This window comes from Pleurodeles waltl, chromosome 8 (genome assembly GCF_031143425.1).
Source record: "Pleurodeles waltl isolate 20211129_DDA chromosome 8, aPleWal1.hap1.20221129, whole genome shotgun sequence".
Taxonomy (NCBI): domain Eukaryota; kingdom Metazoa; phylum Chordata; class Amphibia; order Caudata; family Salamandridae; genus Pleurodeles; species Pleurodeles waltl.
In genome coordinates, this window is record NC_090447.1 from 193520083 (window position 1) to 193536638 (window position 16556).

Below are 16556 nucleotides of genomic sequence, written 5' to 3' on the forward strand. Positions count from 1 at the left end.
TCCTGAAACACCACAGGAGGAAGAGGATAATTGGTCAGAATAAAGGCCCTCACTATGACCATTGCAGTCGGCGGTAATATGGTGGAAAACATCACCAACAGGCTGGTGGTACTTTCCACTATATTATGACATTGGCGGTTTGGCTAAAGCCAAACTGCCAATGTACCACTCCGGCCGCCACGGCGGTAACAGCTGCTGGGCTGGAGATATCAATCTCCAGCCTGGCGGCCGTCACTGTACCACCTGCGGGATAATGACCCCACCTACCGCCATGGTTTTCGTGGCTTCCTTACCGACATGACAACCATAGTGGTAGGCACTATCAGTGTCATACTCATATCTTCATTTTCTTCCACAACCAATTGATGATGGTATGCTGCTCAGTGGCCCAATGAAAAATGATGTTATTTTTTTTGTGTGGTGTTTGTCTTTGTCACACCTTTCCCCAAGTCCATTTCCCATTCATTCATCGAGCCCCTGACACTCTTCCCCTGGGCTGTGTTATTTTTTTTGAGGTTACTTAATTTTCTACCATAAATGGATCACCCAGTTACTTAGTACACAACCTTCTATTACCTGAGTAATATTCTGTACCCATCCCATTTACTCACCCATGCATCATTCGTCAGCATCACCATTCAGGCCTTTTGTTGTGTGTTGAGTAAATGCTTATCCTTGTCCAACCACTCCTGACTCTGAGCCCACTTCTCCTAATTCAAACATTTAATTTCCTAAGTTTAGTTTTCATTAACTACTAGCTCCCTATTGCCCAGAAGAAGTTGATATTGCTAGTTTTTATTATTGTATCAGGTCTTCTTTGTTGTGTGTCACATACTGTCATCATGGTAGTCTGGTCTCAGTCTTTCTAAAGTTATGATATAATATAACCCACTAACTCTCTGTTTTCTTTCAATCTAGTTGACAGTGATGGATAACCCTTTGATTAATCCTGCAGTTGGAGTTTACATAGATGGGAGTGGCTCCTTGTGTCTTCCTTGTTAGCATGCTAGCCTGCTAATACTACTGCCACCACCTTATGATAAGATGCCACCTTGGGAAAACCCTGCAGTAAGAAGACTGAGGTAGTAGCGCTTGCTTTATTTAGTCAGGTAAGAAAAGAACTTTGAATTAAAGTGAACTTTTTTAGTTAGTAATTAAGTAATACTGAAGAAGATGTTGTTTGTGTGTATCTAGGATTTGGTAGACAAAATAGGCAATGGCAATCACCCCCTACTAGTCAGTATAGTCACAGATGGCAGTGGAGCAAAGGTATAAGTAAATGACATACACTCTATTTACCAGGTTTAAAACACAGGCTATACACAAAGACAGTAGAGCAAACTAAAAGACCAAAATAAAGATTTGAGCCTATAAATGAACTAAAATAATGTATCTGCTTTTATTATTTACTAATGGTAAACCCACCCTTTACAACCACAGCAGGCCCACCAGTTTCCTAAAACAAATCACCAGTCCCCAACCAAAGTCCAATGAAAGTCCACAACAGAAGTAATGAGAAAACGTCCAAAGTGCAAAAATACTCACTACCACCTCCCTTTCCTACCCTCTTGACAACAAGTGCCCCTCCCACCAAAACAAAAAATTAAAAAAGGGTCAAAAGAGGGCATTCCCCACGCAGGTCCAGGGATCATCAAGGGTTGCCTTAATGTGTGCCAGGCACACTAGTTGTTGCAGGACACATTGCTGGAAATTGCAGTCCAAGCATGAGGGGGGCATGTTGGCAGCTGCCTGGGCCTCATCCTCATCCTCCTGAAGAGCCACGAGCTTCTAATATTCACTGGTGATGGCCTCCAGCCTCTTCTGCCACAGTTGGGACGCTATCCCCTGGCAAGTAGGAGGGTGTCTACTAGGAGTAGCTTTAGCAAGAAAGAAAAAGGAAAATGGCAAATTATAAACAGTGCCCTATGCAAACAAGTGATTTTTAAAGTAGAGAGGCAAAATAGCAGCAAATTGCTTGTCCCCTAGGGCGATTGGAATTTTATATGACTGCTTACCAGTTACAGGGACATTTTGTTTAATCACACATGCCTCACTGTAGTTGATGATTTTCAAAAGGGTAAAATTTGAACTGGCATGAATCCGTCATGGAAGCCATGAAATCTTAATCACTTGTATATGTATGTGGCTCATGCCCAAAGGGATTTTTCAACTTTTTTTTTAGGCAGCTGGGGTAGAACTTTGGAAAGGATAAAGGACTGAAGTGCTAGGAGGAGACGGAGTGGGTAATGGGAGGAAAGGGAAACACACCTTGTTTTAAATTTGTAATGCATTTCCAACATTGTATTAACTGAAGCAGATGTACAATGCACACACAACACTATTGTACTGCCAAATTGAACCACATTGTAGTTAAGTCATAGTACGATGGGGAGCTAGAAGGGAACGTGATACCAACTCACTGCAGGTTCTTCTGGTACCTGAACAGTAGCCCACACCAGCCCCACCTACACACCCATGTATAAAAGGGATCCACAATTTAGATATATAACTTAATTTGTCAACATCAGCATTCAGGCCTTGTGTTGCGTACATGCTTAACCTTATCTACTCCTGACTCCACTTCTCCTGACTTCAGGATTTCCTAAGTTTAATTAAATACTAGCTCCCATTGATGAAAAGAAGTTGCTATTGCTAGTTTTGTTATAATGTCTGGTCTTTGTATCAAGGTGGCAGTCTGGTCTCAGTCTTTGTAAAGTTAAGATATTAATAAATAACCCAGTAAAGTTTTGGAAGATTGAGAGAGGTAGCAGCCATCACTTCATCTATTCAGCTAAGAGAGCTATGGATTGAGGTGAAAGAGTTTAGTTAGTAACTAACTTCTACTGGAGATTAAGATTTTGTTCATCTAGGTTGTTGTAGACAATATAGGCATAGGCAATGACATATCATCCTCATGGTCAATATAGTTACAGAGGGTAATAGGACAAGGGTACACTAGCCGGTATACACTTTGATAAGCAGAATAAAAAACAGGCTGCGCTAAAAGGCAGCAGTACATAGTAAAGTTCCCTTTATTTTTTCTTAACAATATCAAACCCATCATCTCCACCCATAACAGGGCCACTCCTTTCCCCAAACAACCCTGTCCCCAACTAATGTCCAAAATGTCAGAAGAAAAGTCCAATGTCCTGTTCCCTTCCCAAATCCCACCCTCTACTCCCACAATAAAAGTCCCTCCCACCAAAGCAGACATTTTAAAAAAAAGGCACCAGAGGAATTCATCTATGTGGGTGCGAAGGCTTCCCAACTTCTGAAAAGTGTTTGCCACTTCCTGGTGAAGCATCATCAGCTCTCAAAGTATGTGACATTGGAAGCGGTCTGGGTAGGCAGGGGGCAGCAGTGGAGAATCAAGAGGTTCCCAGCTGCTGACAGAACTGGTGATGTTTTGGCTGGGGTGGAGGTGCTGGCTTGAAGAACTGAGGCCGGGGCAGGGGCAAATGCCTCGGCCTCCTCCTCCTCCTCCAGAGCTGCCAGCCGACGATATTTAGTCTGGATAGCCTCCATCCAGTGATACCGCAGCCGGGCTGCTATCTCCTCCCAAGATTGTGGACCGGCTGCAATAGCTAAATCAAGAAAGAAAACAAATAAAAAAGACAAATTGCAAACAATTCTCTGTACAAACACTTGTGTACATAGTAGCACAGTAGCAGTATTAAAATTAACTGCTTTTGTTTCTTTTCAAGGATTTCCTAGTAAAAAAATAAACAGACCCTTTGTGTGTAAAAATAAAAATTAATTACCTCTCATTAATGAATCCAAAGAGACAGATACATAATGATGATTCTGCCTCACACTTCACATATAAAACAAGGATCTCCTGTCTGCCATAGGTAGACAGTGAGAAAAACAATGCACTGCAGTACAGGGAAAGGAACAGGATATAGATTTTAGTTGGCTTGTTCATCAAAGATTATACCATCCTCCAAACTCTAAATCAGGTACTTAATCATACCTTACACCTTGGTCTCACCGCCCACCACAAATTATTTTCAATAAATACCTTTGCTTGGCAGCAAGGAAACTTACTGCACTGCAGGGTAATTTAAAGAAATTAGGGTAGGTAGAGGTTTCGCTATTGAAGAGTGAGGTGTCACTGATCATTATGTGCCAAGCTTTGGCTGAGTCAGTCACTGGAGTAGATGAATGATGAAAGAGAAAGAATTGAACAGTTGAAAATCCATTATGGAAGCCAGGAAGTAGATAAAAATAAATCACTTTACCAGTAATATGTGGCACATGCCAAGAATTGATTTTTCATTTTTTTGGAGAGGCTGGACAGAACTTATGAAAGAATAAAGGAGTGAAGTAGTAGGAGGTGACTGAGTGGGCACTCGGAAACATGCCTTGTTTTTGGTTCAAAATGCATTGACAACTTTGTAAATGCTGCATTAACTGAAGCATAAGCTGATTTTAGGTCACAGGTGATGAAATGCCAGGGGCATAGAGGTGATGAATGATGATGGGTGGGATATCTGTCTCATTTATCAAATATAGTGAGTATACTTAATTTGTCAATAAGCCAACAATGTGACTTACCACCAACCTTCCCTGCCACTGCTGGGTCTTTGCCTCTAACTGCCTCCTCTGCTGCTTCTGGTGAACTGGCACTGCTGCTAGCCCCAGCACTGGTGGTCTGTACAGCTAAAAGAAACATTACACATTTTAGATGACAGATGTGCCTCTCTTTATTATTTGTTAACAAAATACAACTGCAACACCTCCACTCAGTTCAGTTAGCAGTACCGTCTATCAAAACTATCACTTTAGGCAGTTTGTTGGTTGACAATGTTAGAAAAGCCTGGTAGTCAAGCCAACCAAAAACATTTTTGCAATGTAGGGGCAGAGCTATGATGACTCTGAGTCATGAGACCATAATAAAGGGGTGGCATACTGGTCAATAAAGGCCACATGATCTTGGTTGGTGTTAGAAATGGGGTATTTGGTTGGCAGTCAGGTTACCCCCTGTCTAAGCAAGGATCCTCATTCTAGTCAGAGCAAATGAGAAACACACCTTGGTAGTTTGGCATGAGCAGGCAGACTTAACTCAGAAGCAATGTGTAAATTATTCGTACCAACACACAGAGTAATACAGTGAAAGCACTACAAAATGGGCTCTACGCCAGTTTAGAAAAATAGGCAATATTTCTCTAAATCAAACAAGACCAAATCGACAAAAATCCAACATACAAAAGTTAAAATATGAATTTTCAAAAGAATAAGTCCAGATGTTAGCAGAGGAAGTCTTTGATGGCCCTGAGACTTCAAAACAGGAGGCAAGCTCAGTTCAATTCCCTGGAGATTCTTCACAAGCAGGAATATACCACAACATCCAGTCTTTGGCCCCTTTCACAGGCAGAAGTAGCAACTGCAGGATAGCCCAACAAAGCACAGTCACAGTCAGGGGCAGCACTTCTCCACAGCTCTTCAGCTCTTCTCCTTGGCAGAGGTTCCTCTTTGTTCCAGAAGTGATCTAGTTTTCAGGGATTGTGGGTCCTATACTTATACCCATTTCTGCCTTTGAAGTATAGGCCTACTTCAAAGGAAAGTCTCTATTGTTTACAAGATCCTGCCTTGCCCAGTCCAGCCCCCAGACACACCCCAAGGGGTTGGAGACTGCATTGTGAGAGGGCAGGCACAGCCCATTCAGGTGTAAGTGACCACTCCTCCCTCCACTCTAGCACAGATGGCTCATCAGGATATGCAGGCTACACCTCAGCTCCCTCTGTCTCACTGTTTAGAGGGAATTCACAAACAGCCCAACTGTCAAACTGACCCATACAGGAAATCCACAAACAGGCAGAGTCACATAGGCCCTCATTTTGTCATTGGTGTTAAAAACTGCCTACCACCAAAGTACTGTCACTGCGGCTACCATCCGTCAGCCAAATCATGATCACTGCCAGACTTCCGCCACAAGAAGGGCGGAAATCCGGCAGTGATCATACTGGCGGATGGTGGTAAGCTGGCGCTGCTACCATTAGCACCGCCATGCCAGTTGAACTCCGCCAGCTGTATCATGACCAGTGATACGGCCTGGCGGTGTTCTGCTGGCGGTAGCAGCACCCCTTCCCGCTCCCTGCCGGAAGACCTCCTAGAACAAGGTAAGTCGGGCTTCCACCAGATGAGGGGGTGGGAGGTGTTGTGTGTGTGTGTGTCTGGTTGTGTGCATGAGTCTGTGTGTGTGGTGTTATTTGCGTGGGTGGATGCATGTGGGTGAATGCGTGTAAGAATGGTGAAGTGAGTGCGTGTCTGTTTGTCAGTGTGATTGTGTTTAAGAATATGTGCGAGCATGTCTAGAAGTATGCGTGTATGCCAGAGGGAGTGATTGGTGTATACGTGGTGCGTGTCTGCAGTTTTGTGCGTGTTTGGGCGGAGGGGGGAGTGAGAGGATTGGAGGCGATTGGGGAGTGAGAGGATCGGAAAGGGTGAGAGGGAGTTTGGACAGAGGGGGGGTGTCAGGTGCGTGTTGGGGTGGGGGAGCCGCTTACTAGTGACAGGAAAGGAATTCCCCATCACCGGTAGGGCTATGGCCATAGTTTTCATGGTATTGCTAACACCATGAAAACCATGGTTATAATCAGGCTTAAAATGCCGCCGGCTGTACTCTGCCAGCCACCGGGCTGAAGATTGACATCTCCAGCCCAGCAGCTGATACCGCCATGGCGGTATGAGTGCAGAAGTGGCAGGTTGGCTGCAGCCAACCCACCATTCTTATAATGTGGTGGTATGTACCGCTAGCCTGTTGGCGGTTCTACCTCCACATTAACACTCACCGCTGGGGTCATAATGACCCCCATAATGGTTTAAGCAAGAAAATGCCATTTTCAAACTGACAATCTAAAAACCAACTTCACTAACAGATGTATTTTTGTGAGTTCCGAGACCCCAAACTCCACATTTCTATCTACTCTCAAAGGGGATCTGCATTTTAATAATATTTAAAGGCAGCCCCCATGTTAACCTACGAGAGAGATAGGCCTTGCAACAATGAAGACTGAATGTAGCAGTATTTCACTGTTAGGACATGTAACACATATCAGTACATGTCCCGCCTTTGACATACACTGCACCTTGCCTACCTAGGGCCTACCTTAGAGGTGCCTTACATGTACGAAAAGGAAAGGTTTAAGCCTGGCAAGTGGGTACACTTTAATCAGATTTAAAGGTAGCCCCCATGTTAACCTATGCGAGGCTCAGACCTTGCAACATTGAAAAACACATTTAGATATATTTTTCTGTCAGGACACATAAAACACATTACTATATGTAATACCTTAACCATACACTGCACCCTGCCCTTGGGGCTACCTAGGGCTACCTAGGGCCTACCTTAGGGTTGCCTGACATGTAAGAAAAGGGAAGGTTTAGACCTGGTAAGTGGGTACACTTACCAAGTCGAATTGCAGTTTAAACTGCACCTAAGGACACTGCAGCCAGGTCTGAGCCATGTTTACATGGCTACTAATGTGGGTGGCATAGCCACTGCTGCTGGCCCACTCGTATCACTTGATTTACAGGCCCTGGGCACCACTAGTGCACTTTACTAGGGATTTACTACTAAATCAAATAGGCCACTCATGGATAAGCCAATTTACACATACATTTTATATAATATCACTTGCACTTTAGCACTGGTTAACAGCGGTAAAATGCCCAGATTATCAAAAACAGCTAAAAACAGAGTGCAGAACACATCAATGAACTGGGATGCAGAGGTAAAAAGTTAGGGGAGGCCACGTCAAGGATGTCAAGTCTAACACGTGTCCCCCCAGCCACAATTGGGGAGAAACTACCCAAACCCATGGGAGTTCTCATCACTAAGGTGGAAGAATCTGGACAGACCATCAGCAGGACCCTTCTTGCCAGAATCATTAGCAAAATTAAAATTGGTTGGACAAGGCCAACTCATTAAAATTATTAATACATCTGATGGTGATATTGGGACTAAAATAAAAAATAAACTTCAGGCCATCGGCAACAAACAAACAAAATAAGGTAAATAGTGGTGCCTGCCAATACACACATTTTCCAAAGATACACTCTATGTACTTGATTTTCGCAAAAAAAGTAAAGATTCCAACTTCTGAGGGTAGATGATATAACAGAGATTGCAAACAATGGAAGAGTAAGTGTTTCCCTTAGAAATCCAAATACAAAATGACCAAGGATTGGGCAAAGCACGGAGAAGTGTTTATAAAAAAAAAAGGTTAATATTATCTGTACCATAGTCTCACGTGTTCTGGCAATTCCTCTTTGTAACTCAGAACAAAACATTTTTTTTAAATGTATTTTGTGCTCAAAATTGACCTGAATGGTCTATTCCGGTAAAAAAGTTTGCGTGAAATGATGTTTTAAGGGATTCTATCAGTGCTCATGTTGATAAAATGCTGCTTTCATTGTGGTTGCATACATTGACGAGCAATGATCGCTTTTTTTTAGTGCTCCCACAAGAGGATTTTTTCCTGAACTGACATCTATATGAAATTGTGTAATAGCATAATCTCAGGCCTTACACATTGCTAAATTTCTCAGACTACTCCAAGTCCCTCAGTCATACTGAAAATTACTCCAGGATCTAATTGTTTCCTGAATAATCATCTTTAGGAAGAATACAGCCTTGTAGTGATTGGTTCTTGGAAAGTCTCCAGGAAGTAGCCAGTCAGCTTGCTCTTTCTTGCGGCTCACGTCTTCCCCTTTAGTTATGAGACTTTGCATCAGTACGCCCCCCACACCAGCCTAACATGCTCCCTATGGGCCAGATGTAAGAAAATGCAATTTTGCATTTCTTAAATAGCTACTTCATAAAAATCACTATTTAAGAAATGCAAAATGTGATGTACAAAGATACCGATTTCCTAATACGTAGGGATTCCTACAAATCAGGAATCGGTATTAGGAAATCAGTATTAAGAAATCTCATGACATTTGAGTTAATGGGGTGGTCTTGCATTTCCTAAATAGCAATTTCTTATTAAGAAATTGCTATTTAGGAAATGCAAAACCAGGGATGACAATGAGAAAAGGGCCCCCTTGGTGCACCCCAAAAATATGGGTGCACCTGTAGAGCACACATATGCCTAAGGGGTATGTGTGTGCCCTATTGTAATTAAAAACATTTTTTAAATTGCACCTTGTTACCACTGACTTCAAGTCAGTGGTAATTGCATCTCCAAAATGCCCAAATCACATTTTGGAAATGCATGGTACATCAGAATTGGAAATTAAAAGTGGAAATACCTATTTGCATTTCCTATTTCTAAAGGGTAGAAATCTCAATTTGCAATTCCTAAAGGGCTTTGTACATTAGAAAAGCCCAGTTTGCATTTCTTAATGTCCCGATACCGTTTTGGACCATTAAGAAATGCAAACAGCTTCATACATCTGGCATATTTGCAGGGCATCAGACTCTTTGGGACAATTGGCTATTAGTCAGAAACTACCAAAGGAACTGTGCACTTTATTTTGAATCCTTATGGACAAATTGGATTGGCATGTACAAACAAGTACAATTACAGAGCCTCCTCAATCTCTGTTATTACACTACATCCTTTACTATTGTCCTTGTTTTAATGAAAAATGTCTTAGGTTTTTAGCTTAGTGTGTTGTGATAGTTATTTGTGTTGTGTTAGTCTTAATTTTTTTGTTTTAGAGTATTATTTTCATACAAGCTTAGTACTACAGCTAATAGTCTCAGTGTCCAAACCTTTTGACAGAAGCTGGAAAACCCCTCCTTGATGAAACAAAATAGAATAAATGAGTTGACTAATATATTAGCGTACCACCAAATGTTGCTCTACGAAGACTTCAGGGATTTGAAGCCAGATGTATCATCATCTTGGTTTGCATTTCCTAAATAGCGATTTTTAAGAAATCTCAATTTAAGAAATGCAAAATGGGATTTATGAAAACTGCGATTCGGTAATAGCAATTTCTTAAAAGTCGCAATCAAAATTACTGAATCGCAATTAGGGAATGGGGCTCCATTCATCCCTATGGACCTGTAGGTTTCCTGCTAGGAATTCGCAAATTAGGTAATGCAAACCCCAGGGTGCTGAGGGCCTAAGGCCCCATTTGATGCACCCCAAACAAATATTTGTGGATATGTAAAGCGAACACATGCCCAGCGCATGCGTGCGCTACATGTCATTTTTTTGAATGCATTTGTGACGCATTTTTTAAAATTGCACATGCTTACCACCAAACTTGAATTTTTGGTAATTTCATTTCCTAAATGCCAAATTTGCATTTAGGAAATGCATGAAACATCTGAATAGGTAATCGCAAATAGGTATTCCCTAATCCGGAGTTGCAATTTTAACTAATCAATATTTTGCGATTCCTTAAGATTGCACTGAGAATTCCTTTCTTAAATCATGAAAGGCGATTTTGCATTCGCAAACGGTGGAAGTTTGCGATTCGCACCGTTTGCGAATGCAAAATCCTTTGATACATCTGACCCTTGATCTCATGTGTCACTCTTTATGATGCTTACAGATTAACTCATATGCCTTTTAGACTTGCATCCACAGGCTTTCAAAGGGTCATGAATAAGGTTTTGAAAGGGCTTAAGGATGTTTTGTTTTTCCAGAATGACCTTCTGGTGTACTGACATGATCAAAAAAACCATGATGAGGCTGTAAGGAAGGTATTATATGGGTTCCATGACAGTAGACTTCAAATAGGGGGCCATGTCCTATGTGGGTCACACAATATTAGGAGAGGATTTTCACCCAAAGTTTGAGTCTGGAGTTAGCTGAATCATTGGTGGAAGCACCAGGTCCTTTAGATCAAATCAGGTCCTTTTTAGGCCTGGCAAAATGTATTCCAAATTTGCTAGACATTTTGCCAGTGTTGTCCAACCTCTTCGGCTCTGCTGAAGAAGAGAGGTAAATTTAGTGGACGATTAAATGCAATGAGATTGCTAAAATGCCAACTTTAGAACCTTTCAGTGTCACGTGTAAATCATTTTAAATCATTGATGTCAGTGTATGAGGCATGGAAGCAGTTTTGACCCTGATAAAATGAAATTCCTCGTTTTGCAAAATTAACACATTTATTGACAAGGCTTAATTTAAAATGTTAAATAACATGCACACTTGCATCAAATTTGCAGTAGGTAATTGCACTTAGCCATCACAAGCAAACATTTGAATTAACAAGCTATGATGAATTAAGTTATCTTGAATACTGATGTCATTTTGAATGTTGACTTTATGCGTTTAATACTAAGAGGCGTTATTACACATTTAAACAGTTGCTTTCATGAGATATTTTTCTCTTTCTTCCCACTGCAGAAGCTGTAATTATCCAGAAGCCTTCTGTCAGTTAGTGAACAGGTATTTGTTATGTATTAGGTAACTGATAGTGCGGTTCTCACAGGGAGGAGAGGAAGATGCCAGGAAGCGTAGCTAATGGAAAGAGATCTCTGAACAACACAAGATACTGTTCAGAGGAACAAATTAAGGACATACTCATGCATGAGCCATTGTAAAGATGTGCAAAACTGGGGTGTTTACCTACTCTCAGAGTTTGGTGAAGACTGAATGGTTCCCAGCATAGAGAATGACGAGAAATGTTACAACTAGTGATTCGTTGAGTTAATAGCATGTGTTCCTGAGACTAGAGAGCTGATCCTAGAGGAAATATCTTAGAGCAAAAACCTTCCTACTTCTGCTGATCCCCACTGCCTGTGTGCTAAAGCTTCATGCCTATTCATTTCTATTCTCTCATCAGAAACCTTTATTTGGTTTTCTGAAGCTGACACCTTACTTTATTTTGCTAAATTTAAATACTGTTTGCACCAAAACCTTTGTTTAATTTAGATAAGGGATTTACCTTTATGGAGCACACTTGCTGCATAAACTGCATTCTATTTGTAATTCTCACAAATGTGCTGCTTTATCTTGTTTTGAAATATTGACTTTTAGGTTATCTGGATCTGTAATAATTGATCACTAAAAGTGTTAATACTTACTGAACTAATGATTTGATTTGAACTAAACTGTAAATAAGTTCTTCAAATTCACTCCAGTTCTCCTTGTCATTTCCTGTGAAGTTCCAATTTGGTCTGAACTATCTATTGTAACTTATGTAAATGATAACTCCCTATTTACTCTCCTTGTTGACTAACAAAGGTCCACATACCAATGGCTGGGGTTATATTATGATTATACTCGACGTTGACATACAAAAATCCCCACTTCAGCAACCCAGTGTATTGACGACAAAGAAAATGTTGTGGATTTTGCCTCACTCTCTCTCAGGGGTGTGGAAGAGCACCACTCTGTGACTGAGGCACTTGCATGCTTCTGGGCAAATTCCCCAGTTTAAGGTTTTTTATTTTGTGTTTTTCCTTTTGTGTTGAGAGATCATAGAACCCTTAGCCATCTTTTTACCTGTAGAGTTTCAGAAAGGATCACTTCGAGGATTAAGAGGTGGATGAAAAGTCTATGGGAATATAGGGGCAGATTTATGAAATGTGGCTCTGGACGCAGTGCAGCGCCACTTTCCCTGCGCCCCTTAGCGCCCCCCTACTGCCACCATCTCATAGATTTCCTTGCTCCATTCCTTTGGCCCTCCTAATGGGGGAATGCCCCCTTTGCACACATTGTGCCTGGCGCAGGCATAATGTAGTGCAAAGAGTTACAGAGTGGCGCAATGCACGCATTGCGCCAGTCTGTAAATATGACACAGGGATTTTTGCCTCATTGGACCACATTAACGTCAAAAATAATCATGCTAATGTGGCACAAGGTGGCTCATCGGGATCATAAATATGCCCCATAGTGTTTGCCTAAATGAATTATTGCGGTCTCAAGAAAAGACCCTGCAGGCAGAGGCTCCACACAGACTTTCCTGCTGGGGAAGCTGCGTTGAAGTGCACTGCGAGAGGCTGTACAATTTATGTACCTTGTAACGCTAAGGTAAATACATTGCCCAGCCTCTTAGAGTGTTTCAAAAAAGCAGCTGTGCTTTTTTCTTCGGCCATGGAGCTATAGATCATGTCAAATTCCAATCCATGTGTGAAAAAGGAAATGGGCAAAATTCTAACGTTTCACCTCAATAGGAATTTCATCCACCACATTCACACTCATGTTGTGCCACAACTGTACATTTCTTATCATTTTTTAAACCCTCGAAAAGTGATTTTGCATTAACTTATCCTACTTCCTGATTCACAAAGGTAAAGTTAGACTTTTGGTCTAAATTAAGACCAAAAGTCTAACTTTACTACTATTTGGTAGTCACAAAGGTAAGTTATGAGTATTGTCTTTATGTCTTCACTCGAAGCGGAATCTCTGCATTCAGGGCAGAATCTCTGCCCTTAGGGGGGACATCTGCCTCGAGTGCGGAGATTTCACCCTGAGTGCAGAGATTCTACTGTGGGCGTGGAGTGGCTTCTCTGCACTCGGGAAGAGATTCCACCCTGAGTGCAGAGATTCTGCCCTGAGTGCGGACATAAAGATACTACTCTTAACTTACCTTCGTGAATACCGAAAATCGTAAACTTAGACCTTTCGTCTAAGCTTTTTGTTAATCGGGCCCTAGTGTTTCCTAGTGGGACATGCTTTATAGATTATTATTTTACTCTAATTCCTTTAACAAACAATCTGAGGGAAACCTCAACCACCCTTTCACCTGGTCGTGATTTTAGACTCCCGCCCCAAGTCGTTTCACCTGCACATTTTTGCCTCCCATGATTTGAAGATGATCTTTCAGCGCCAGGATACTATTCGAAGTGAGTTGTGCGCTATACAAATATACATAACATAAAATCTTCACCCTATTGAGAGTGAGCTACATTCCAACCAACTCGATTTTTTGTTAGCAGTGACATTTTATGATACAGATTACTATTTGATTTTGTTTACGATACCGTTCTGAATCTTTTGCACATAATTGTAAAATGTGACGACCACTGCCTCCCATCAACAATTTGAATGTGAAAAATAAAAGTCAAAATGATTTGCTCAGTTCAAGGCTTCATGGGAAAACTGCAGTGAAACAGATACATGGGGCGCAATCTCATTAGATCAGCCATTCTGCATTGTGGTAGAATGTATAATGGCTTCAGATGAAATGGAGCATCTAATTATAGAATGAATAAACCTATTTTTTTGCAGGTGAATCTCGAATCATCCACTTTGCATCATAATGACATACCATATCGGTGTAATTCTTCCTCATGAATAAAGCTGAAACTAGATGGTAAAAGCAGAGGCAAGAGGATTTAAGTGGTGGCCTAGCAGATGGTATAACAACAAATGAGCAATTTGAAGTACCAGCAACCTTTAATCATGTTGCATTATAAAACTCAATTTAGAATTCATACATGCCAAGCAATCGCTCAATCCACTTGCATAATCTATGCCTCACTATAACAGTTTGAATTTTTTCATATTGCGAGAAGCAGAGCATGTTCTCACAGGTAAACAATGTCAAGAAAGAGCTCAGCACAAACATGTTAATTGTTTGCCCCAATACATTTGGCTTTTCACACGCAAGTCTGTGGCAAGGTCTGTATTGGATTTCATTGGCATGAATCAAAGCAATGGCATTATGGGCCTGATTACAACTTTGGAGGACGGTGTTAAACCGTCCCAAAAGTGGCGGATATACCACCTACCGTATTACGAGTCCATTATATCCTATGGAACTCGTAATACGGTAGGTGGTATATCCGTCACTTTTGGGACGGTTTAACACCGTCCTCCAAAGTTGTAATCAGGCCCTATGTATTTATTGTATTTATGGACCTGGCTCTCTGGCTACACTGCTGTGGTTCAGTATGGTAGGACCAAGGCAACAAAGATATTACGTCAGTTCCAGTGGAAGCCACTATGAAAGCAGTCAGAGGATATTGAAGTTCATAGGGCAGACCAGAAATAGCTGGACAGAGGTCACTGAAGTCCAAGTGTAGAGAAGCATAAGTAGGTTTTCGAGGCTCCACTGAACTTCATGAAATCTGAATCCAGAAGCTAAGAGGGGTAATACATTTCCAAAGTAAAGCGTCTTGGTGAGGCAGGGGTCTGCTGCCACAATGCTTATATCTTGTTTTATGGAAAAGAGTAGGTTAAGAGGTGTCAGCCTTGGGTAACTGGTCCACTCACTGTTGAACTAGGAATACTCTAGTGACGTAGTCTCATGCCAGGTGCACAGGGCCTAATCTATAAATATTTTGCAGTGACTTACTGCAAGAGTACTGGCTTTCAACTGAATATAAGTAGAACGTCTCAAATCTACTAAGGGCCTGATTTAGAGTTTGGAATCAAATGTGACAGATATCCTGTTTGCTGTATTATGATTTCCATAGGATATTATAGAATCGTAATATGGCAGACGGGATATCCGTCACATTTGTGACGGAGTAACCCCATCTGCCAAAATATAAATTGTGCCCTTTCACACAAAATTCAGGAGTAATTCTGGTGCGTGCTTTTTCCATGACTGATAGACGAGGCAGTGCAGCAGATTCTAGGCTGCAGTGCATGGCCAGACTGGAACAAAACACATGCCCAGCAGCAATATAAGTGGTACCCATTAGTCGATTAGAAACTTGAAAATGTGTCCAATTTTTTCAAATTGGGGAAGGTTTGAATTTGGAAAGGCACACAGTAAGAAAGAAAGTAGGAAAGAATGAAAGAAAGAGAACAGCAATAGAAGTAAAGTGAAAGCATGAAGAGCAGAGAAAAGACAGTTCGAGTAGGTACATGAATCATAAAAATTGGTTAAACACTAACACCAGTAGTCTTCTCTGAGATAAAGAATCAAGAGAAGATGACTTGAACAGTAAGGAAACAAGAGAAAAAACGGGTGTGGTGTTAAGATTAGCAAACTTTAAAGTTAGGTGGGTGGTGGGTGATGGGGAAGCAGACCCCAGAGAGCTGTTTGGCTAAAGGCGGGTGAGACTCAAATCTGGAAGAGGTGTAGTGCTCTGGTTCATGTGGGACATGAAAAAAGAGGGAGGCCGCGGGATAGGAACTGGGCTAATGGTCCCCCAGTGTATTCAAAATTCGATCTGGTATTCATTAGAATATCAGACATGCGGTCCATGGTGGCCATTGCATGCCAGAGTCATGCATGCCATTGCGTAATAAATGGTGCCTCTGTTTTTTTCACATTGCAGCTAACACCATCTTGGCTGCTCCTAGGCAGAGCCACATGATGGATCGATCTCCTCAGGATTGTAGATGGAGTGAGGTATCACGCAGCCCAAATAGAATACATTCAGGAGTGTCGGGTATAAAGAAGACAAGTATCTCTTTTTTCTCAGCTAAGATTTCAGCCCAATAGATTCTAATTGTCGGACAGTCCAACCATGTATGACGAAAGTCTCCCTGTAGGCCACACCCTCACCAACACAAATCCGAGGTGTTCAAGAATGTCTTTTTAAGTCTGACTGGGTGCAGGTTCCAGTAATAAAGGACTTTATTATGAGCCTCTCGAAGTCCCAATGGTTGGTTATACCTGGAAATGTCCTGCCAAAAGGTCTGACATTGTTTATCTGTGACTGACAGAGAGAGGGTGCATTCCTA